General features: G+C 64.4%; 6 pseudogenes; all 6 read right to left on the reverse strand.

The window, feature by feature from the left end:
• Positions 1-2,839: 2,839 nt before the first annotated feature.
• On the reverse strand, positions 2,840-2,958 carry LOC142864661 (uncharacterized; annotated as a pseudogene).
• Positions 2,959-6,485: 3,527 nt separating this feature from the next.
• LOC142864574 (uncharacterized) lies at positions 6,486-6,604 on the reverse strand (annotated as a pseudogene).
• A 3,527-nt stretch (positions 6,605-10,131) lies between these two features.
• Positions 10,132-10,250, reverse strand: LOC142864575 (uncharacterized; annotated as a pseudogene).
• A 3,529-nt stretch (positions 10,251-13,779) lies between these two features.
• On the reverse strand, positions 13,780-13,898 carry LOC142864577 (uncharacterized; annotated as a pseudogene).
• Positions 13,899-17,421: 3,523 nt separating this feature from the next.
• On the reverse strand, positions 17,422-17,540 carry LOC142864578 (uncharacterized; annotated as a pseudogene).
• Positions 17,541-21,069: 3,529 nt separating this feature from the next.
• On the reverse strand, positions 21,070-21,188 carry LOC142864579 (uncharacterized; annotated as a pseudogene).
• Positions 21,189-21,613: the final 425 nt, after the last annotated feature.

A 21,613-nucleotide genomic window follows, 5' to 3' on the forward strand; every position in this document is an offset into this window, starting at 1 on the left:
ACTTGCTAAAAGCCGGCGATTAGATATTGGATTCGAGCTTCCTTGAGGTCATTTCACTAATGAAGGCACTGAAAAGAGTTTCCTAATCCATCTGTGAGGGTGGCAACTGAAAGAGAATTTTAAAGCTGACAGAATAGGCGAGGAAAGGCATAGGAGATTTCCACACCCAGTAAGGAAGACTTTCCCGAAATGGAAGAAAGAAACGAGCAAACAGAGACACCGGTAGCCCGCCCGGATCAGAGTCTGCTCCTTAGAGAAAGCACCCTGACCAGGTTCACCCGTGGGTGGGTGGCGAGCCAGTGGCATTCAGAAGCGCGAGGCCCGCAGTCCGTGCAGAAGACACCTGCACTCGGGTGTGTGTGGCGGCAGGATTCCCAAGCAGCTCCAAATGGTAATCCAAAGAGAAGCCAGGGAGTTCCCAAGGCCCCAGGTGTCCTCAGCCCACGACTGGCTGCTGTGGGAATGCGAAGCCCGGCTCCTTGTCTCAGAGGGGGACAACCAGGAGGTGGGACGTACACCCCGGGGTTCCCAGGAGGATCAGGCTGAAGCTGGTACTTGGCCTGAAAATGTCCCCTCGCATGGGCACCCCCTTCCGCTTCCGGCTCCTCTACTCCCGGAGCCCCTCCATCCAGGGGCCAGACTTTAAGAAGTCACCCGCAGGAGAATCCTGGTCCCAAAGGAGCCTTCTGGGGGACCCGTGCTGAGAGAGGTTGTGGGCATGGCCCGCTGGGGTTCTGCCCGGCCCAGGGCTGGGAGATGCCACCTCCCAGCTCCGGGTCCCTGCAGGAAGCGTTGGCAAGCACAGGGCCAGTCCCCCAAAGGCCCAGGTGCAGGGAGCCCAGGCCAAGCAGCCTGTGGAAGAAGCCACATGCCGTGCCACCCCGGGAACACGACTGCAGGTCGCGGCCCCTCCCGCCTCCTCCCCGACATGGCGCAGGGCTCAGAGACACCTGAGACGCTGCTACCAAAGTCCAAAGGGCATCGGTTGCTCCTCCAAAGCACCCGAGCAGACCGCGTTGTCCAGCCAGCCCCTGGGCCTCCCTGGGGTGCCCAGCACAAAAGTGCAGACAACCACCGGACTCGCAATATCAGTTTGAGGATGTTTCTGCCACTCTAAGGACCCGCAGGCCAGCTGGGCCTTCAGGCAGGACAGAGAGCCCCGGAATCCGACGTGGAGAGCTGCGTGGACGTCCCCATCAGGAGGCGGTCCCCACCTCCGAGGCTCTCCCCTTGCGGGGAGCGGCAGCCCCAGGGCCTCAGGGAAGACACCAGGCTGGGCCCCCCGCGGCACAGCGGGGCACGTCCCCGTCCCCGGCAGGGGACTTAGCGATGCCTGCGCCAGACTGCTGCGGCCGCCCTGCTGCCGGGTTCCTGGAGGGCTTCCTGGAAGCAGCGTCCACACCAAGCCCCTGGAAGGCCCAGGCGACGGAGGAGCCGGTCAGGCAGGGGCCGAGGACGGTGACGGGCGGGGAGGAGCGTGTCAGGCAGGGGCAGAGGACGGTGACAGGCCGGGCGGGAAGGAGCCGGTCAGGCAGGGGCCCAGGACAGTGACGGGCCTGGCCGGGGAGGAGCGGAGCGAGTCAGGCAGTGGCCCAGGTGGTGGGCCGGGCGGGGACGAGCCTGTCAGGCAGGGGCAGAGGACGGTGACGGTGACGGTGACGGTGACGGGCCGGGGCGGGAAGGGGCCGGTCAGGCAGGGGCAGGGGCCGAGGACAGTGACGGGCCTGGCGGGGGAGGAGCGCGTCAGGCAGGGGCAGAGGAGACGGGCTGGGTAAGGGGTAGGGTGACAGTTAGGGCACAATTCACAATCGCAAAGATGTGGAAGCGACCCGAGTGCCCATCCATCCAGGAGTGCATTAATAACATGCGGCGCGTGGACACCACGGAGTGCCATTCGGCTGTGAGGAGCAGCGGTGAGAGCGCGCCTCTCGTGTTCTCCTGGCCAGAGCTGGAACCCGTTCCAGTAGGCCAGGTATCCCAAGAACGGACACACGAGCACCACGTGCGCGCGCTCACCGGCAAATTGGTACGAACGGATGGACACCTAAGTGGACAGCGAGGAATCACCTTCATCGGGTGGGTGTCGGGCGGGCGTGGGGAGGGGGTGGGCATACACATGCATTAGGGAGGGGGTGGGTGCGCACCGACTGGGGGATGGGCGCACTTGAAGCTCTGACCCGAGGGGGGAGGCGGGGAAAGAGCAATGCACCCGACCTGAACATTGGTACCCCCACAATACGCTGGGAGAAAATGAGAAATAAATAAGGAGACAGGGGGGAGGGGGGCACGGGCAACACATGTCACCTCAATACTTGTACTCCCATCATCTGCTTGAAAAGAGAGAGAAAAGAAAATGCAATCATAGAGATAAGAGACACTTTCTAAGAAAATGAATCCGAAAAGAAAAGTAAAAGGAGGCCTGTCGATCAGGTCTGGGTGTGACTCCGGATCCCCCAACCTCCAGTGCCACCACCAGAGATTCCTGCGTGTAGCCCATAGAACCCCAAAAGCAACGGGACGAGTTCTGGTCACATACTCGCTCAAAGTGACATCCTGGAATCCTTCCGGAACTCCCTCCCCTCTCAGACTCTCGAGGTTTCCTCCAGCGTGTCGGTTCCCACAGACCAGACCTTTGGTCTGAGACCTGACAGTCCAGATGGCACGCATGCTGCCCCGTGGCGGCGGTGTCCCCGCTTGGGACAAGAGGAGGCCCCACGGTGCGGGCTGGGGCGGCAGGCACCGCGGCGGGCGCTGAGGGTGGGGGTGATCCGCCGGACGGCCGCCCCGCCGCTGCGCTCCCAGCAAGGGGACAGAGCAACAGGCAAAAAAAAAAAAAAAAAGCCTAGGGCACCCGGGATTCCCAGGCGGTCTCCTATCCAAGTACTAACCAGGCCCGACGCTGCTTAGCTTCTGAGAGCAGACGAGATGGGGCGCGTTCGGGGTGGTGTGGCCGTAGACCGCGGAGGGCGCCCCTGCCCCGCTCAAGAGGCCAGCCTCACCGCGCTTCCCCGCGATAGCGCTGACCCGCGCCGGGCCTGTGGAGTTCGCCGGCCCGGTCGGGCGGACTCCGGAGGACTGAGGTGAGGGACGTGGCGGGGCGGGGTGGGATGGGGGGCTGTCTACACGCACACACACACACACACAGACACGATGCGCCTCCACGGCTGGACCCGCCAAGGTGGAGACCTTCCAGCCCCCCTCCTCTCCTCACCTCGCCTCCTTCACCTACCCGCCCCCACCCCCAGCGCGCGGCCGCTGACTGCGCACGCGCGCTCACCCTTTGACCCCAGCCAGGGGCCGCCCTCCCGCACAACCCCTGTCAGCTGCGCCCCCGCCCTGTGGGTGGGCTGCCGCCTATTCCCCAGGGCCAGGGCTGGGGCACAGCGCATGGGGGAGGGGAGCGAGTGTAGGGGCGTCTCTCGGGATGTGTCCCATGGCTGGGGTGGGGCGGGGCGGGGTGGTTTGGGGGGCGCTGAAGAAATCAGTCCCCTCCATCTCCTACCTCTGGAAAACCCCCAAGCCCTTGGAGAACTGCCGGCACCGCTCCCGTGGGGGCCGGGACCCTGCTCTGTGTCCTCCTGTGGCCCAGTCCAAGGGGCCTGGGCCTGGCCCGGGGCTGGATTGGACCCCAACCACCCTCGGGTGTGGACTTGCTAAAAGCCGGCGATTAGATATTGGATTCGAGCTTCCTTGAGGTCATTTCACTAATGAAGGCACCGAAAAGAGTTTCCTAATCCATCTGTGAGGGTGGCAACTGAAAGAGAATTTTAAAGCTGACAGAATAGGCGAGGAAAGGCATAGGAGATTTCCACACCCAGTAAGGAAGACTTTCCCGAAATGGAAGAAAGAAACGAGCAAACAGAGACACCGGTAGCCCGCCCGGATCAGAGTCTGCTCCTTAGAGAAAGCACCCTGACCAGGTTCACCCGTGGGTGGGTGGCGAGCCAGTGGCATTCAGAAGCGCGAGGCCCCCAGTCCGTGCAGAAGACACCTGCACTCGGGTGTGTGTGGCGGCAGGATTCCCAAGCAGCTCCAAATGGTAATCCAAAGAGAAGCCAGGGAGTTCCCAAGGCCCCAGGTGTCCTCAGCCCACGACTGGCTGCTGGGGGAATGCGAAGCCCGGCTCCTTGTCTCAGAGCGGGACAACCAGGAGGTGGGACGTACACCCCGGGGTTCCCAGGAGGATCAGGCTGAAGCTGGTACTTGGCCTGAAAATGTCCCCTCGCATGGGCACCCCCTTCCGCTTCCGGCTCCTCTACTCCCGGTGCCCCTCCATCCAGGGGCCAGACTTTAAGAAGTCACCCGCAGGAGAATCCTGGTCCCAAAGGAGCCTTCTGGAGGACCCGTGCTGAGAGAGGGTGTGGGCATGGCCCGCTGGGGCTCTGCCCGGCCCAGGGCTGGGAGATGCCACCTCCCAGCTCCGGGTCCCTGCAGGAAGCGTTGGCAAGCACAGGGCCAGTCCCCCAAAGGCCCAGGTGCAGGGAGCCCAGGCCAAGCAGCCTGTGGAAGAAGCCACATGCCGTGCCACCCCGGGAACACGACTGCAGGTCGCGGCCCCTCCCGCCTCCTCCCCGACATGGCGCAGGGCTCAGAGACACCTGAGACGCTGCTACCAAAGTCCAAAGGGCATCGGTTGCTCCTCCAAAGCACCCGAGCAGACCGCGTTGTCCAGCCAGCCCCTGGGCCTCCCTGGGGTGCCCAGCACAAAAGTGCAGACAACCACCGGACTCGCAATATCAGTTTGAGGATGTTTCTGCCACTCTAAGGACCCGCAGGCCAGCTGGGCCTTCAGGCAGGACAGAGAGCCCCGGAATCCGACGTGGAGAGCTGCGTGGACGTCCCCATCAGGAGGCGGTCCCCACCTCCGAGGCTCTCCCCTTGCGGGGAGCGGCAGCCCCAGGGCCTCAGGGAAGACACCAGGCTGGGCCCCCCGCGGCACAGCGGGGCACGTCCCCGTCCCCGGCAGGGGACTTAGCGATGCCTGCGCCAGACTGCTGCGGCCGCCCTGCTGCCGGGTTCCTGGAGGGCTTCCTGGAAGCAGCGTCCACACCAAGCCCCTGGAAGGCCCAGGCGACGGAGGAGCCGGTCAGGCAGGGGCCGAGGACGGTGACGGGCGGGGAGGAGCGTGTCAGGCAGGGGCCGAGGACGGTGACAGGCCGGGCGGGAAGGAGCCGGTCAGGCAGGGGCCCAGGACAGTGACGGGCCTGGCCGGGGAGGAGCGGAGCGAGTCAGGCAGTGGCCCAGGTGGTGGGCCGGGCGGGGACGAGCCTGTCAGGCAGGGGCAGAGGACGGTGACGGTGACGGTGACGGTGACGGGCCGGGGCGGGAAGGGGCCGGTCAGGCAGGGGCAGGGGCCGAGGACAGTGACGGGCCTGGCGGGGGAGGAGCGCGTCAGGCAGGGGCAGAGGAGACGGGCTGGGTAAGGGGTAGGGTGACAGTTAGGGCACAATTCACAATCGCAAAGATGTGGAAGCGACCCGAGTGCCCATCCATCCAGGAGTGCATTAATAACATGCGGCGCGTGGACACCACGGAGTGCCATTCGGCTGTGAGGAGCAGCGGTGAGAGCGCGCCTCTCGTGTTCTCCTGGCCAGAGCTGGAACCCGTTCCAGTAGGCCAGGTATCCCAAGAACGGACACACGAGCACCACGTGCGCGCGCTCACCGGCAAATTGGTACGAACGGATGGACACCTAAGTGGACAGCGAGGAATCACCTTCATCGGGTGGGTGTCGGGCGGGCGTGGGGAGGGGGTGGGCATACACATGCATTAGGGAGGGGGTGGGTGCGCACCGACTGGGGGATGGGCGCACTTGAAGCTCTGACCCGAGGGGGGAGGCGGGGAAAGAGCAATGCACCCGACCTGAACATTGGTACCCCCACAATACGCTGGGAGAAAATGAGAAATAAATAAGGAGACAGGGGGGAGGGGGGCACGGGCAACACATGTCACCTCAATACTTGTACTCCCATCATCTGCTTGAAAAGAGAGAGAAAAGAAAATGCAATCATAGAGATAAGAGACACTTTCTAAGAAAATGAATCCGAAAAGAAAAGTAAAAGGAGGCCTGTCGAGCAGGTCTGGGTGTGACTCCGGATCCCCCAACCTCCAGTGCCACCACCAGAGATTCCTGCGTGTAGCCCATAGAACCCCAAAAGCAACGGGACGAGTTCTGGTCACATACTCGCTCAAAGTGACATCCTGGAATCCTTCCGGAACTCCCTCCCCTCTCAGACTCTCGAGGTTTCCTCCAGCGTGTCGGTTCCCACAGACCAGACCTTTGGTCTGAGACCTGACAGTCCAGATGGCACGCATGCTGCCCCGTGGCGGCGGTGTCCCCGCTTGGGACAAGAGGAGGCCCCACGGTGCGGGCTGGGGCGGCAGGCACCGCGGCGGGCGCTGAGGGTGGGGGTGATCCGCCGGACGGCCGCCCCGCCGCCGCGCTCCCAGCAAGGGGACAGAGCAACAGGCAAAAAAAAAAAAAAAGCCTAGGGCACCCGGGATTCCCAGGCGGTCTCCCATCCAAGTACTAACCAGGCCCGACGCTGCTTAGCTTCTGAGAGCAGACGAGATGGGGCGCGTTCGGGGTGGTGTGGCCGTAGACCGCGGAGGGCGCCCCTGCCCCGCTCAAGAGGCCAGCCTCACCGCGCTTCCCCGCGATAGCGCTGACCCGCGCCGGGCCTGTGGAGTTCGCCGGCCCGGTCGGGCGGACTCCGGAGGACTGAGGTGAGGGACGTGGCGGGGCGGGGTGGGATGGGGGGCTGTCTACACACACACACACACACACACAGACACGATGCGCCTCCACGGCTGGACCCGCCAAGGTGGAGACCTTCCAGCCCCCCTCCTCTCCTCACCTCGCCTCCTTCACCTACCCGCCCCCACCCCCAGCGCGCGGCCGCTGACTGCGCACGCGCGCTCACCCTTTGACCCCAGCCAGGGGCCGCCCTCCCGCACAACCCCTGTCAGCTGCGCCCCCGCCCTGTGGGTGGGCTGCCGCCTATTCCCCAGGGCCAGGGCTGGGGCACAGCGCATGGGGGAGGGGAGCGAGTGTAGGGGCGTCTCTCGGGATGTGTCCCATGGCTGGGGTGGGGCGGGGCGGGGTGGTTTGGGGGGCGCTGAAGAAATCAGTCCCCTCCATCTCCTACCTCTGGAAAACCCCCAAGCCCTTGGAGAACTGCCGGCACCGCTCCCGTGGGGGCCGGGACCCTGCTCTGTGTCCTCCTGTGGCCCAGTCCAAGGGGCCTGGGCCTGGCCCGGGGCTGGATTGGACCCCAACCACCCTCGGGTGTGGACTTGCTAAAAGCCGGCGATTAGATATTGGATTCGAGCTTCCTTGAGGTCATTTCACTAATGAAGGCACTGAAAAGAGTTTCCTAATCCATCTGTGAGGGTGGCAACTGAAAGAGAATTTTAAAGCTGACAGAATAGGCGAGGAAAGGCATAGGAGATTTCCACACCCAGTAAGGAAGACTTTCCCGAAATGGAAGAAAGAAACGAGCAAACAGAGACACCGGTAGCCCGCCCGGATCAGAGTCTGCTCCTTAGAGAAAGCACCCTGACCAGGTTCACCCGTGGGTGGGTGGCGAGCCAGTGGCATTCAGAAGCGCGAGGCCCGCAGTCCGTGCAGAAGACACCTGCACTCGGGTGTGTGTGGCGGCAGGATTCCCAAGCAGCTCCAAATGGTAATCCAAAGAGAAGCCAGGGAGTTCCCAAGGCCCCAGGTGTCCTCAGCCCACGACTGGCTGCTGTGGGAATGCGAAGCCCGGCTCCTTGTCTCAGAGGGGGACAACCAGGAGGTGGAACGTACACCCCGGGGTTCCCAGGAGGATCAGGCTGAAGCTGGTACTTGGCCTGAAAATGTCCCCTCGCATGGGCACCCCCTTCCGCTTCCGGCTCCTCTACTCCCGGAGCCCCTCCATCCAGGGGCCAGACTTTAAGAAGTCACCCGCAGGAGAATCCTGGTCCCAAAGGAGCCTTCTGGGGGACCCGTGCTGAGAGAGGTTGTGGGCATGGCCCGCTGGGGTTCTGCCCGGCCCAGGGCTGGGAGATGCCACCTCCCAGCTCCGGGTCCCTGCAGGAAGCGTTGGCAAGCACAGGGCCAGTCCCCCAAAGGCCCAGGTGCAGGGAGCCCAGGCCAAGCAGCCTGTGGAAGAAGCCACATGCCGTGCCACCCCGGGAACACGACTGCAGGTCGCGGCCCCTCCCGCCTCCTCCCCGACATGGCGCAGGGCTCAGAGACACCTGAGACGCTGCTACCAAAGTCCAAAGGGCATCGGTTGCTCCTCCAAAGCACCCGAGCAGACCGCGTTGTCCAGCCAGCCCCTGGGCCTCCCTGGGGTGCCCAGCACAAAAGTGCAGACAACCACCGGACTCGCAATATCAGTTTGAGGATGTTTCTGCCACTCTAAGGACCCGCAGGCCAGCTGGGCCTTCAGGCAGGACAGAGAGCCCCGGAATCCGACGTGGAGAGCTGCGTGGACGTCCCCATCAGGAGGCGGTCCCCACCTCCGAGGCTCTCCCCTTGCGGGGAGCGGCAGCCCCAGGGCCTCAGGGAAGACACCAGGCTGGGCCCCCCGCGGCACAGCGGGGCACGTCCCCGTCCCCGGCAGGGGACTTAGCGATGCCTGCGCCAGACTGCTGCGGCCGCCCTGCTGCCGGGTTCCTGGAGGGCTTCCTGGAAGCAGCGTCCACACCAAGCCCCTGGAAGGCCCAGGCGACGGAGGAGCCGGTCAGGCAGGGGCCGAGGACGGTGACGGGCGGGGAGGAGCGTGTCAGGCAGGGGCCGAGGACGGTGACAGGCCGGGCGGGAAGGAGCCGGTCAGGCAGGGGCCCAGGACAGTGACGGGCCTGGCCGGGGAGGAGCGGAGCGAGTCAGGCAGTGGCCCAGGTGGTGGGCCGGGCGGGGACGAGCCTGTCAGGCAGGGGCAGAGGACGGTGACGGTGACGGTGACGGTGACGGGCCGGGGCGGGAAGGGGCCGGTCAGGCAGGGGCAGGGGCCGAGGACAGTGACGGGCCTGGCGGGGGAGGAGCGCGTCAGGCAGGGGCAGAGGAGACGGGCTGGGTAAGGGGTAGGGTGACAGTTAGGGCACAATTCACAATCGCAAAGATGTGGAAGCGACCCGAGTGCCCATCCATCCAGGAGTGCATTAATAACATGCGGCGCGTGGACACCACGGAGTGCCATTCGGCTGTGAGGAGCAGCGGTGAGAGCGCGCCTCTCGTGTTCTCCTGGCCAGAGCTGGAACCCGTTCCAGTAGGCCAGGTATCCCAAGAACGGACACACGAGCACCACGTGCGCGCGCTCACCGGCAAATTGGTACGAACGGATGGACACCTAAGTGGACAGCGAGGAATCACCTTCATCGGGTGGGTGTCGGGCGGGCGTGGGGAGGGGGTGGGCATACACATGCATTAGGGAGGGGGTGGGTGCGCACCGACTGGGGGATGGGCGCACTTGAAGCTCTGACCCGAGGGGGGAGGCGGGAAAGAGCAATGCACCCGACCTGAACATTGGTACCCCCACAATACGCTGGGAGAAAATGAGAAATAAATAAGGAGACAGGGGGGAGGGGGGCACGGGCAACACATGTCACCTCAATACTTGTACTCCCATCATCTGCTTGAAAAGAGAGAGAAAAGAAAATGCAATCATAGAGATAAGAGACACTTTCTAAGAAAATGAATCCGAAAAGAAAAGTAAAAGGAGGCCTGTCGAGCAGGTCTGGGTGTGACTCCGGATCCCCTAACCTCCAGTGCCACCACCAGAGATTCCTGCGTGTAGCCCATAGAACCCCAAAAGCAACGGGACGAGTTCTGGTCACATACTCGCTCAAAGTGACATCCTGGAATCCTTCCGGAACTCCCTCCCCTCTCAGACTCTCGAGGTTTCCTCCAGCGTGTCGGTTCCCACAGACCAGACCTTTGGTCTGAGACCTGACAGTCCAGATGGCACGCATGCTGCCCCGTGGCGGCGGTGTCCCGGCTTGGGACAAGAGGAGGCCCCACGGTGCGGGCTGGGGCGGCAGGCACCGCGGCGGGCGCTGAGGGTGGGGGTGATCCGCCGGACGGCCGCCCCGCCGCCGCGCTCCCAGCAAGGGGACAGAGCAACAGGCAAAAAAAAAAAAAAAAGCCTAGGGCACCCGGGATTCCCAGGCGGTCTCCCATCCAAGTACTAACCAGGCCCGACGCTGCTTAGCTTCTGAGAGCAGACGAGATGGGGCGCGTTCGGGGTGGTGTGGCCGTAGACCGCGGAGGGCGCCCCTGCCCCGCTCAAGAGGCCAGCCTCACCGCGCTTCCCCGCGATAGCGCTGACCCGCGCCGGGCCTGTGGAGTTCGCCGGCCCGGTCGGGCGGACTCCGGAGGACTGAGGTGAGGGACGTGGCGGGGCGGGGTGGGATGGGGGGCTGTCTACACACACACACACACACACACAGACACGATGCGCCTCCACGGCTGGACCCGCCAAGGTGGAGACCTTCCAGCCCCCCTCCTCTCCTCACCTCGCCTCCTTCACCTACCCGCCCCCACCCCCAGCGCGCGGCCGCTGACTGCGCACGCGCGCTCACCCTTTGACCCCAGCCAGGGGCCGCCCTCCCGCACAACCCCTGTCAGCTGCGCCCCCGCCCTGTGGGTGGGCTGCCGCCTATTCCCCAGGGCCAGGGCTGGGGCACAGCGCATGGGGGAGGGGAGCGAGTGTAGGGGCGTCTCTCGGGATGTGTCCCATGGCTGGGGTGGGGCGGGGCGGGGTGGTTTGGGGGGCGCTGAAGAAATCAGTCCCCTCCATCTCCTACCTCTGGAAAACCCCCAAGCCCTTGGAGAACTGCCGGCACCGCTCCCGTGGGGGCCGGGACCCTGCTCTGTGTCCTCCTGTGGCCCAGTCCAAGGGGCCTGGGCCTGGCCCGGGGCTGGATTGGACCCCAACCACCCTCGGGTGTGGACTTGCTAAAAGCCGGCGATTAGATATTGGATTCGAGCTTCCTTGAGGTCATTTCACTAATGAAGGCACCGAAAAGAGTTTCCTAATCCATCTGTGAGGGTGGCAACTGAAAGAGAATTTTAAAGCTGACAGAATAGGCGAGGAAAGGCATAGGAGATTTCCACACCCAGTAAGGAAGACTTTCCCGAAATGGAAGAAAGAAACGAGCAAACAGAGACACCGGTAGCCCGCCCGGATCAGAGTCTGCTCCTTAGAGAAAGCACCCTGACCAGGTTCACCCGTGGGTGGGTGGCGAGCCAGTGGCATTCAGAAGCGCGAGGCCCCCAGTCCGTGCAGAAGACACCTGCACTCGGGTGTGTGTGGCGGCAGGATTCCCAAGCAGCTCCAAATGGTAATCCAAAGAGAAGCCAGGGAGTTCCCAAGGCCCCAGGTGTCCTCAGCCCACGACTGGCTGCTGGGGGAATGCGAAGCCCGGCTCCTTGTCTCAGAGCGGGACAACCAGGAGGTGGGACGTACACCCCGGGGTTCCCAGGAGGATCAGGCTGAAGCTGGTACTTGGCCTGAAAATGTCCCCTCGCATGGGCACCCCCTTCCGCTTCCGGCTCCTCTACTCCCGGTGCCCCTCCATCCAGGGGCCAGACTTTAAGAAGTCACCCGCAGGAGAATCCTGGTCCCAAAGGAGCCTTCTGGGGGACCCGTGCTGAGAGAGGGTGTGGGCATGGCCCGCTGGGGCTCTGCCCGGCCCAGGGCTGGGAGATGCCACCTCCCAGCTCCGGGTCCCTGCAGGAAGCGTTGGCAAGCACAGGGCCAGTCCCCCAAAGGCCCAGGTGCAGGGAGCCCAGGCCAAGCAGCCTGTGGAAGAAGCCACATGCCGTGCCACCCCGGGAACACGACTGCAGGTCGCGGCCCCTCCCGCCTCCTCCCCGACATGGCGCAGGGCTCAGAGACACCTGAGACGCTGCTACCAAAGTCCAAAGGGCATCGGTTGCTCCTCCAAAGCACCCGAGCAGACCGCGTTGTCCAGCCAGCCCCTGGGCCTCCCTGGGGTGCCCAGCACAAAAGTGCAGACAACCACCGGACTCGCAATATCAGTTTGAGGATGTTTCTGCCACTCTAAGGACCCGCAGGCCAGCTGGGCCTTCAGGCAGGACAGAGAGCCCCGGAATCCGACGTGGAGAGCTGCGTGGACGTCCCCATCAGGAGGCGGTCCCCACCTCCGAGGCTCTCCCCTTGCGGGGAGCGGCAGCCCCAGGGCCTCAGGGAAGACACCAGGCTGGGCCCCCCGCGGCACAGCGGGGCACGTCCCCGTCCCCGGCAGGGGACTTAGCGATGCCTGCGCCAGACTGCTGCGGCCGCCCTGCTGCCGGGTTCCTGGAGGGCTTCCTGGAAGCAGCGTCCACACCAAGCCCCTGGAAGGCCCAGGCGACGGAGGAGCCGGTCAGGCAGGGGCCGAGGACGGTGACGGGCGGGGAGGAGCGTGTCAGGCAGGGGCCGAGGACGGTGACAGGCCGGGCGGGAAGGAGCCGGTCAGGCAGGGGCCCAGGACAGTGACGGGCCTGGCCGGGGAGGAGCGGAGCGAGTCAGGCAGTGGCCCAGGTGGTGGGCCGGGCGGGGACGAGCCTGTCAGGCAGGGGCAGAGGACGGTGACGGTGACGGTGACGGTGACGGGCCGGGGCGGGAAGGGGCCGGTCAGGCAGGGGCAGGGGCCGAGGACAGTGACGGGCCTGGCGGGGGAGGAGCGCGTCAGGCAGGGGCAGAGGAGACGGGCTGGGTAAGGGGTAGGGTGACAGTTAGGGCACAATTCACAATCGCAAAGATGTGGAAGCGACCCGAGTGCCCATCCATCCAGGAGTGCATTAATAACATGCGGCGCGTGGACACCACGGAGTGCCATTCGGCTGTGAGGAGCAGCGGTGAGAGCGCGCCTCTCGTGTTCTCCTGGCCAGAGCTGGAACCCGTTCCAGTAGGCCAGGTATCCCAAGAACGGACACACGAGCACCACGTGCGCGCGCTCACCGGCAAATTGGTACGAACGGATGGACACCTAAGTGGACAGCGAGGAATCACCTTCATCGGGTGGGTGTCGGGCGGGCGTGGGGAGGGGGTGGGCATACACATGCATTAGGGAGGGGGTGGGTGCGCACCGACTGGGGGATGGGCGCACTTGAAGCTCTGACCAGAGGGGGGAGGCGGGGAAAGAGCAATGCACCCGACCTGAACATTGGTACCCCCACAATACGCTGGGAGAAAATGAGAAATAAATAAGGAGACAGGGGGGAGGGGGGCACGGGCAACACATGTCACCTCAATACTTGTACTCCCATCATCTGCTTGAAAAGAGAGAGAAAAGAAAATGCAATCATAGAGATAAGAGACACTTTCTAAGAAAATGAATCCGAAAAGAAAAGTAAAAGGAGGCCTGTCGAGCAGGTCTGGGTGTGACTCCGGATCCCCCAACCTCCAGTGCCACCACCAGAGATTCCTGCCTGTAGCCCATAGAACCCCAAAAGCAACGGGACGAGTTCTGGTCACATACTCGCTCAAAGTGACATCCTGGAATCCTTCCGGAACTCCCTCCCCTCTCAGACTCTCGAGGTTTCCTCCAGCGTGTCGGTTCCCACAGACCAGACCTTTGGTCTGAGACCTGACAGTCCAGATGGCACGCATGCTGCCCCGTGGCGGCGGTGTCCCCGCTTGGGACAAGAGGAGGCCCCACGGTGCGGGCTGGGGCGGCAGGCACCGCGGCGGGCGCTGAGGGTGGGGGTGATCCGCCGGACGGCCGCCCCGCCGCCGCGCTCCCAGCAAGGGGACAGAGCAACAGGCAAAAAAAAAAAAAAAAAGCCTAGGGCACCCGGGATTCCCAGGCGGTCTCCCATCCAAGTACTAACCAGGCCCGACGCTGCTTAGCTTCTGAGAGCAGACGAGATGGGGCGCGTTCGGGGTGGTGTGGCCGTAGACCGCGGAGGGCGCCCCTGCCCCGCTCAAGAGGCCAGCCTCACCGCGCTTCCCCGCGATAGCGCTGACCCGCGCCGGGCCTGTGGAGTTCGCCGGCCCGGTCGGGCGGACTCCGGAGGACTGAGGTGAGGGACGTGGCGGGGCGGGGTGGGATGGGGGGCTGTCTACACACACACACACACACACACAGACACGATGCGCCTCCACGGCTGGACCCGCCAAGGTGGAGACCTTCCAGCCCCCCTCCTCTCCTCACCTCGCCTCCTTCACCTACCCGCCCCCACCCCCAGCGCGCGGCCGCTGACTGCGCACGCGCGCTCACCCTTTGACCCCAGCCAGGGGCCGCCCTCCCGCACAACCCCTGTCAGCTGCGCCCCCGCCCTGTGGGTGGGCTGCCGCCTATTCCCCAGGGCCAGGGCTGGGGCACAGCGCATGGGGGAGGGGAGCGAGTGTAGGGGCGTCTCTCGGGATGTGTCCCATGGCTGGGGTGGGGCGGGGCGGGGTGGTTTGGGGGGCGCTGAAGAAATCAGTCCCCTCCATCTCCTACCTCTGGAAAACCCCCAAGCCCTTGGAGAACTGCCGGCACCGCTCCCGTGGGGGCCGGGACCCTGCTCTGTGTCCTCCTGTGGCCCAGTCCAAGGGGCCTGGGCCTGGCCCGGGGCTGGATTGGACCCCAACCACCCTCGGGTGTGGACTTGCTAAAAGCCGGCGATTAGATATTGGATTCGAGCTTCCTTGAGGTCATTTCACTAATGAAGGCACCGAAAAGAGTTTCCTAATCCATCTGTGAGGGTGGCAACTGAAAGAGAATTTTAAAGCTGACAGAATAGGCGAGGAAAGGCATAGGAGATTTCCACACCCAGTAAGGAAGACTTTCCCGAAATGGAAGAAAGAAACGAGCAAACAGAGACACCGGTAGCCCGCCCGGATCAGAGTCTGCTCCTTAGAGAAAGCACCCTGACCAGGTTCACCCGTGGGTGGGTGGCGAGCCAGTGGCATTCAGAAGCGCGAGGCCCCCAGTCCGTGCAGAAGACACCTGCACTCGGGTGTGTGTGGCGGCAGGATTCCCAAGCAGCTCCAAATGGTAATCCAAAGAGAAGCCAGGGAGTTCCCAAGGCCCCAGGTGTCCTCAGCCCACGACTGGCTGCTGGGGGAATGCGAAGCCCGGCTCCTTGTCTCAGAGCGGGACAACCAGGAGGTGGGACGTACACCCCGGGGTTCCCAGGAGGATCAGGCTGAAGCTGGTACTTGGCCTGAAAATGTCCCCTCGCATGGGCACCCCCTTCCGCTTCCGGCTCCTCTACTCCCGGTGCCCCTCCATCCAGGGGCCAGACTTTAAGAAGTCACCCGCAGGAGAATCCTGGTCCCAAAGGAGCCTTCTGGGGGACCCGTGCTGAGAGAGGGTGTGGGCATGGCCCGCTGGGGCTCTGCCCGGCCCAGGGCTGGGAGATGCCACCTCCCAGCTCCGGGTCCCTGCAGGAAGCGTTGGCAAGCACAGGGCCAGTCCCCCAAAGGCCCAGGTGCAGGGAGCCCAGGCCAAGCAGCCTGTGGAAGAAGCCACATGCCGTGCCACCCCGGGAACACGACTGCAGGTCGCGGCCCCTCCCGCCTCCTCCCCGACATGGCGCAGGGCTCAGAGACACCTGAGACGCTGCTACCAAAGTCCAAAGGGCATCGGTTGCTCCTCCAAAGCACCCGAGCAGACCGCGTTGTCCAGCCAGCCCCTGGGCCTCCCTGGGGTGCCCAGCACAAAAGTGCAGACAACCACCGGACTCGCAATATCAGTTTGAGGATGTTTCTGCCACTCTAAGGACCCGCAGGCCAGCTGGGCCTTCAGGCAGGACAGAGAGCCCCGGAATCCGACGTGGAGAGCTGCGTGGACGTCCCCATCAGGAGGCGGTCCCCACCTCCGAGGCTCTCCCCTTGCGGGGAGCGGCAGCCCCAGGGCCTCAGGGAAGACACCAGGCTGGGCCCCCCGCGGCACAGCGGGGCACGTCCCCGTCCCCGGCAGGGGACTTAGCGATGCCTGCGCCAGACTGCTGCGGCCGCCCTGCTGCCGGGTTCCTGGAGGGCTTCCTGGAAGCAGCGTCCACACCAAGCCCCTGGAAGGCCCAGGCGACGGAGGAGCCGGTCAGGCAGGGGCCGAGGACGGTGACGGGCGGGGAGGAGCGTGTCAGGCAGGGGCAGAGGACGGTGACAGGCCGGGCGGGAAGGAGCCGGTCAGGCAGGGGCCCAGGACAGTGACGGGCCTGGCCGGGGAGGAGCGGAGCGAGTCAGGCAGTGGCCCAGGTGGTGGGCCGGGCGGGGACGAGCCTGTCAGGCAGGGGCAGAGGACGGTGACGGTGACGGTGACGGGCCGGGGCGGGAAGGGGCCGGTCAGGCAGGGGCAGGGGCCGAGGACAGTGACGGGCCTGGCGGGGGAGGAGCGCGTCAGGCAGGGGCAGAGGAGACGGGCTGGGTAAGGGGTAGGGTGACAGTTAGGGCACAATTCACAATCGCAAAGATGTGGAAGCGACCCGAGTGCCCATCCATCCAGGAGTGCATTAATAACATGCGGCGCGTGGACACCACGGAGTGCCATTCGGCTGTGAGGAGCAGCGGTGAGAGCGCGCCTCTCGTGTTCTCCTGGCCAGAGCTGGAACCCGTTCCAGTAGGCCAGGTATCCCAAGAACGGACACACGAGCACCACGTGCGCGCGCTCACCGGCAAATTGGTACGAACGGATGGACACCTAAGTGGACAGCGAGGAATCACCTTCATCGGGTGGGTGTCGGGCGGGCGTGGGGAGGGGGTGGGCATACACATGCATTAGGGAGGGGGTGGGTGCGCACCGACTGGGGGATGGGCGCACTTGAAGCTCTGACCCGAGGGGGGAGGCGGGGAAAGAGCAATGCACCCGACCTGAACATTGGTACCCCCACAATACGCTGGGAGAAAATGAGAAATAAATAAGGAGACAGGGGGGAGGGGGGCACGGGCAACACATGTCACCTCAATACTTGTACTCCCATCATCTGCTTGAAAAGAGAGAGAAAAGAAAATGCAATCATAGAGATAAGAGACACTTTCTAAGAAAATGAATCCGAAAAGAAAAGTAAAAGGAGGCCTGTCGAGCAGGTCTGGGTGTGACTCCGGATCCCCCAACCTCCAGTGCCACCACCAGAGATTCCTGCGTGTAGCCCATAGAACCCCAAAAGCAACGGGACGAGTTCTGGTCACATACTCGCTCAAAGTGACATCCTGGAATCCTTCCGGAACTCCCTCCCCTCTCAGACTCTCGAGGTTTCCTCCAGCGTGTCGGTTCCCACAGACCAGACCTTTGGTCTGAGACCTGACAGTCCAGATGGCACGCATGCTGCCCTGTGGCGGCGGTGTCCCCGCTTGGGACAAGAGGAGGCCCCACGGTGCGGGCTGGGGCGGCAGGCACCGCGGCGGGCGCTGAGGGTGGGGGTGATCCGCCGGACGGCCGCCCCGCCGCTGCGCTCCCAGCAAGGGGACAGAGCAACAGGCAAAAAAAAAAAAAAAAAGCCTAGGGCACCCGGGATTCCCAGGCGGTCTCCCATCCAAGTACTAACCAGGCCCGACGCTGCTTAGCTTCTGAGAGCAGACGAGATGGGGCGCGTTCGGGGTGGTGTGGCCGTAGACCGCGGAGGGCGCCCCTGCCCCGCTCAAGAGGCCAGCCTCACCGCGCTTCCCCGCGATAGCGCTGACCCGCGCCGGGCCTGTGGAGTTCGCCGGCCCGGTCGGGCGGACTCCGGAGGACTGAGGTGAGGGACGTGGCGGGGCGGGGTGGGATGGGGGGCTGTCTACACACACACACACACACACACAGACACGATGCGCCTCCACGGCTGGACCCGCCAAGGTGGAGACCTTCCAGCCCCCCTCCTCTCCTCACCTCGCCTCCTTCACCTACCCGCCCCCACCCCCAGCGCGCGGCCGCTGACTGCGCACGCGCGCTCACCCTTTGACCCCAGCCAGGGGCCGCCCTCCCGCACAACCCCTGTCAGCTGCGCCCCCGCCCTGTGGGTGGGCTGCCGCCTATTCCCCAGGGCCAGGGCTGGGGCACAGCGCATGGGGGAGGGGAGCGAGTGTAGGGGCGTCTCTCGGGATGTGTCCCATGGCTGGGGTGGGGCGGGGCGGGGTGGTTTGGGGGGCGCTGAAGAAATCAGTCCCCTCCATCTCCTACCTCTGGAAAACCCCCAAGCCCTTGGAGAACTGCCGGCACCGCTCCCGTGGGGGCCGGGACCCTGCTCTGTGTCCTCCTGTGGCCCAGTCCAAGGGGCCTGGGCCTGGCCCGGGGCTGGATTGGACCCCAACCACCCTCGGGTGTGGACTTGCTAAAAGCCGGCGATTAGATATTGGATTCGAGCTTCCTTGAGGTCATTTCACTAATGAAGGCACCGAAAAGAGTTTCCTAATCCATCTGTGAGGGTGGCAACTGAAAGAGAATTTTAAAGCTGACAGAATAGGCGAGGAAAGGCATAGGAGATTTCCACACCCAGTAAGGAAGACTTTCCCGAAATGGAAGAAAGAAACGAGCAAACAGAGACACCGGTAGCCCGCCCGGATCAGAGTCTGCTCCTTAGAGAAAGCACCCTGACCAGGTTCACCCGTGGGTGGGTGGCGAGCCAGTGGCATTCAGAAGCGCGAGGCCCCCAGTCCGTGCAGAAGACACCTGCACTCGGGTGTGTGTGGCGGCAGGATTCCCAAGCAGCTCCAAATGGTAATCCAAAGAGAAGCCAGGGAGTTCCCAAGGCCCCAGGTGTCCTCAGCCCACGACTGGCTGCTGGGGGAATGCGAAGCCCGGCTCCTTGTCTCAGAGCGGGACAACCAGGAGGTGGGACGTACACCCCGGGGTTCCCAGGAGGATCAGGCTGAAGCTGGTACTTGGCCTGAAAATGTCCCCTCGCATGGGCACCCCCTTCCGCTTCCGGCTCCTCTACTCCCGGTGCCCCTCCATCCAGGGGCCAGACTTTAAGAAGTCACCCGCAGGAGAATCCTGGTCCCAAAGGAGCCTTCTGGGGGACCCGTGCTGAGAGAGGGTGTGGGCATGGCCCGCTGGGGCTCTGCCCGGCCCAGGGCTGGGAGATGCCACCTCCCAGCTCCGGGTCCCTGCAGGAAGCGTTGGCAAGCACAGGGCCAGTCCCCCAAAGGCCCAGGTGCAGGGAGCCCAGGCCAAGCAGCCTGTGGAAGAAGCCACATGCCGTGCCACCCCGGGAACACGACTGCAGGTCGCGGCCCCTCCCGCCTCCTCCCCGACATGGCGCAGGGCTCAGAGACACCTGAGACGCTGCTACCAAAGTCCAAAGGGCATCGGTTGCTCCTCCAAAGCACCCGAGCAGACCGCGTTGTCCAGCCAGCCCCTGGGCCTCCCTGGGGTGCCCAGCACAAAAGTGCAGACAACCACCGGACTCGCAATATCAGTTTGAGGATGTTTCTGCCACTCTAAGGACCCGCAGGCCAGCTGGGCCTTCAGGCAGGACAGAGAGCCCCGGAATCCGACGTGGAGAGCTGCGTGGACGTCCCCATCAGGAGGCGGTCCCCACCTCCGAGGCTCTCCCCTTGCGGGGAGCGGCAGCCCCAGGGCCTCAGGGAAGACACCAGGCTGGGCCCCCCGCGGCACAGCGGGGCACGTCCCCGTCCCCGGCAGGGGACTTAGCGATGCCTGCGCCAGACTGCTGCGGCCGCCCTGCTGCCGGGTTCCTGGAGGGCTTCCTGGAAGCAGCGTCCACACCAAGCCCCTGGAAGGCCCAGGCGACGGAGGAGCCGGTCAGGCAGGGGCCGAGGACGGTGACGGGCGGGGAGGAGCGTGTCAGGCAGGGGCCGAGGACGGTGACAGGCCGGGCGGGAAGGAGCCGGTCAGGCAGGGGCCCAGGACAGTGACGGGCCTGGCCGGGGAGGAGCGGAGCGAGTCAGGCAGTGGCCCAGGTGGTGGGCCGGGCGGGGACGAGCCTGTCAGGCAGGGGCAGAGGACGGTGACGGTGACGGTGACGGTGACGGGCCGGGGCGGGAAGGGGCCGGTCAGGCAGGGGCAGGGGCCGAGGACAGTGACGGGCCTGGCGGGGGAGGAGCGCGTCAGGCAGGGGCAGAGGAGACGGGCTGGGTAAGGGGTAGGGTGACAGTTAGGGCACAATTCACAATCGCAAAGATGTGGAAGCGACCCGAGTGCCCATCCATCCAGGAGTGCATTAATAACATGCGGCGCGTGGACACCACGGAGTGCCATTCGGCTGTGAGGAGCAGCGGTGAGAGCGCGCCTCTCGTGTTCTCCTGGCCAGAGCTGGAACCCGTTCCAGTAGGCCAGGTATCCCAAGAACGGACACACGAGCACCACGTGCGCGCGCTCACCGGCAAATTGGTACGAACGGATGGACACCTAAGTGGACAGCGAGGAATCACCTTCATCGGGTGGGTGTCGGGCGGGCGTGGGGAGGGGGTGGGCATACACATGCATTAGGGAGGGGGTGGGTGCGCACCGACTGGGGGATGGGCGCACTTGAAGCTCTGACCAGAGGGGGGAGGCGGGGAAAGAGCAATGCACCCGACCTGAACATTGGTACCCCCACAATACGCTGGGAGAAAATGAGAAATAAATAAGGAGACAGGGGGGAGGGGGGCACGGGCAACACATGTCACCTCAATACTTGTACTCCCATCATCTGCTTGAAAAGAGAGAGAAAAGAAAATGCAATCATAGAGATAAGAGACACTTTCTAAGAAAATGAATCCGAAAAGAAAAGTAAAAGGAGGCCTGTCGAGCAGGTCTGGGTGTGACTCCGGATCCCCCAACCTCCAGTGCCACCACCAGAGATTCCTGCCTGTAGCCCATAGAACCCCAAAAGCAACGGGACGAGTTCTGGTCACATACTCGCTCAAAGTGACATCCTGGAATCCTTCCGGAACTCCCTCCCCTCTCAGACTCTCGAGGTTTCCTCCAGCGTGTCGGTTCCCACAGACCAGACCTTTGGTCTGAGACCTGACAGTCCAGATGGCACGCATGCTGCCCCGTGGCGGCGGTGTCCCCGCTTGGGACAAGAGGAGGCCCCACGGTGCGGGCTGGGGCGGCAGGCACCGCGGCGGGCGCTGAGGGTGGGGGTGATCCGCCGGACGGCCGCCCCGCCGCCGCGCTCCCAGCAAGGGGACAGAGCAACAGGCAAAAAAAAAAAAAAAAAGCCTAGGGCACCCGGGATTCCCAGGCGGTCTCCCATCCAAGTACTAACCAGGCCCGACGCTGCTTAGCTTCTGAGAGCAGACGAGATGGGGCGCGTTCGGGGTGGTGTGGCCGTAGACCGCGGAGGGCGCCCCTGCCCCGCTCAAGAGGCCAGCCTCACCGCGCTTCCCCGCGATAGCGCTGACCCGCGCCGGGCCTGTGGAGTTCGCCGGCCCGGTCGGGCGGACTCCGGAGGACTGAGGTGAGGGACGTGGCGGGGCGGGGTGGGATGGGGGGCTGTCTACACACACACACACACACACACAGACACGATGCGCCTCCACGGCTGGACCCGCCAAGGTGGAGACCTTCCAGCCCCCCTCCTCTCCTCACCTCGCCTCCTTCACCTACCCGCCCCCACCCCCAGCGCGCGGCCGCTGACTGCGCACGCGCGCTCACCCTTTGACCCCAGCCAGGGGCCGCCCTCCCGCACAACCCCTGTCAGCTGCGCCCCCGCCCTGTGGGTGGGCTGCCGCCTATTCCCCAGGGCCAGGGCTGGGGCACA

Source organism: Microcebus murinus, chromosome 25, assembly GCF_040939455.1.
Source record: "Microcebus murinus isolate Inina chromosome 25, M.murinus_Inina_mat1.0, whole genome shotgun sequence".
NCBI lineage: Eukaryota > Metazoa > Chordata > Mammalia > Primates > Cheirogaleidae > Microcebus > Microcebus murinus.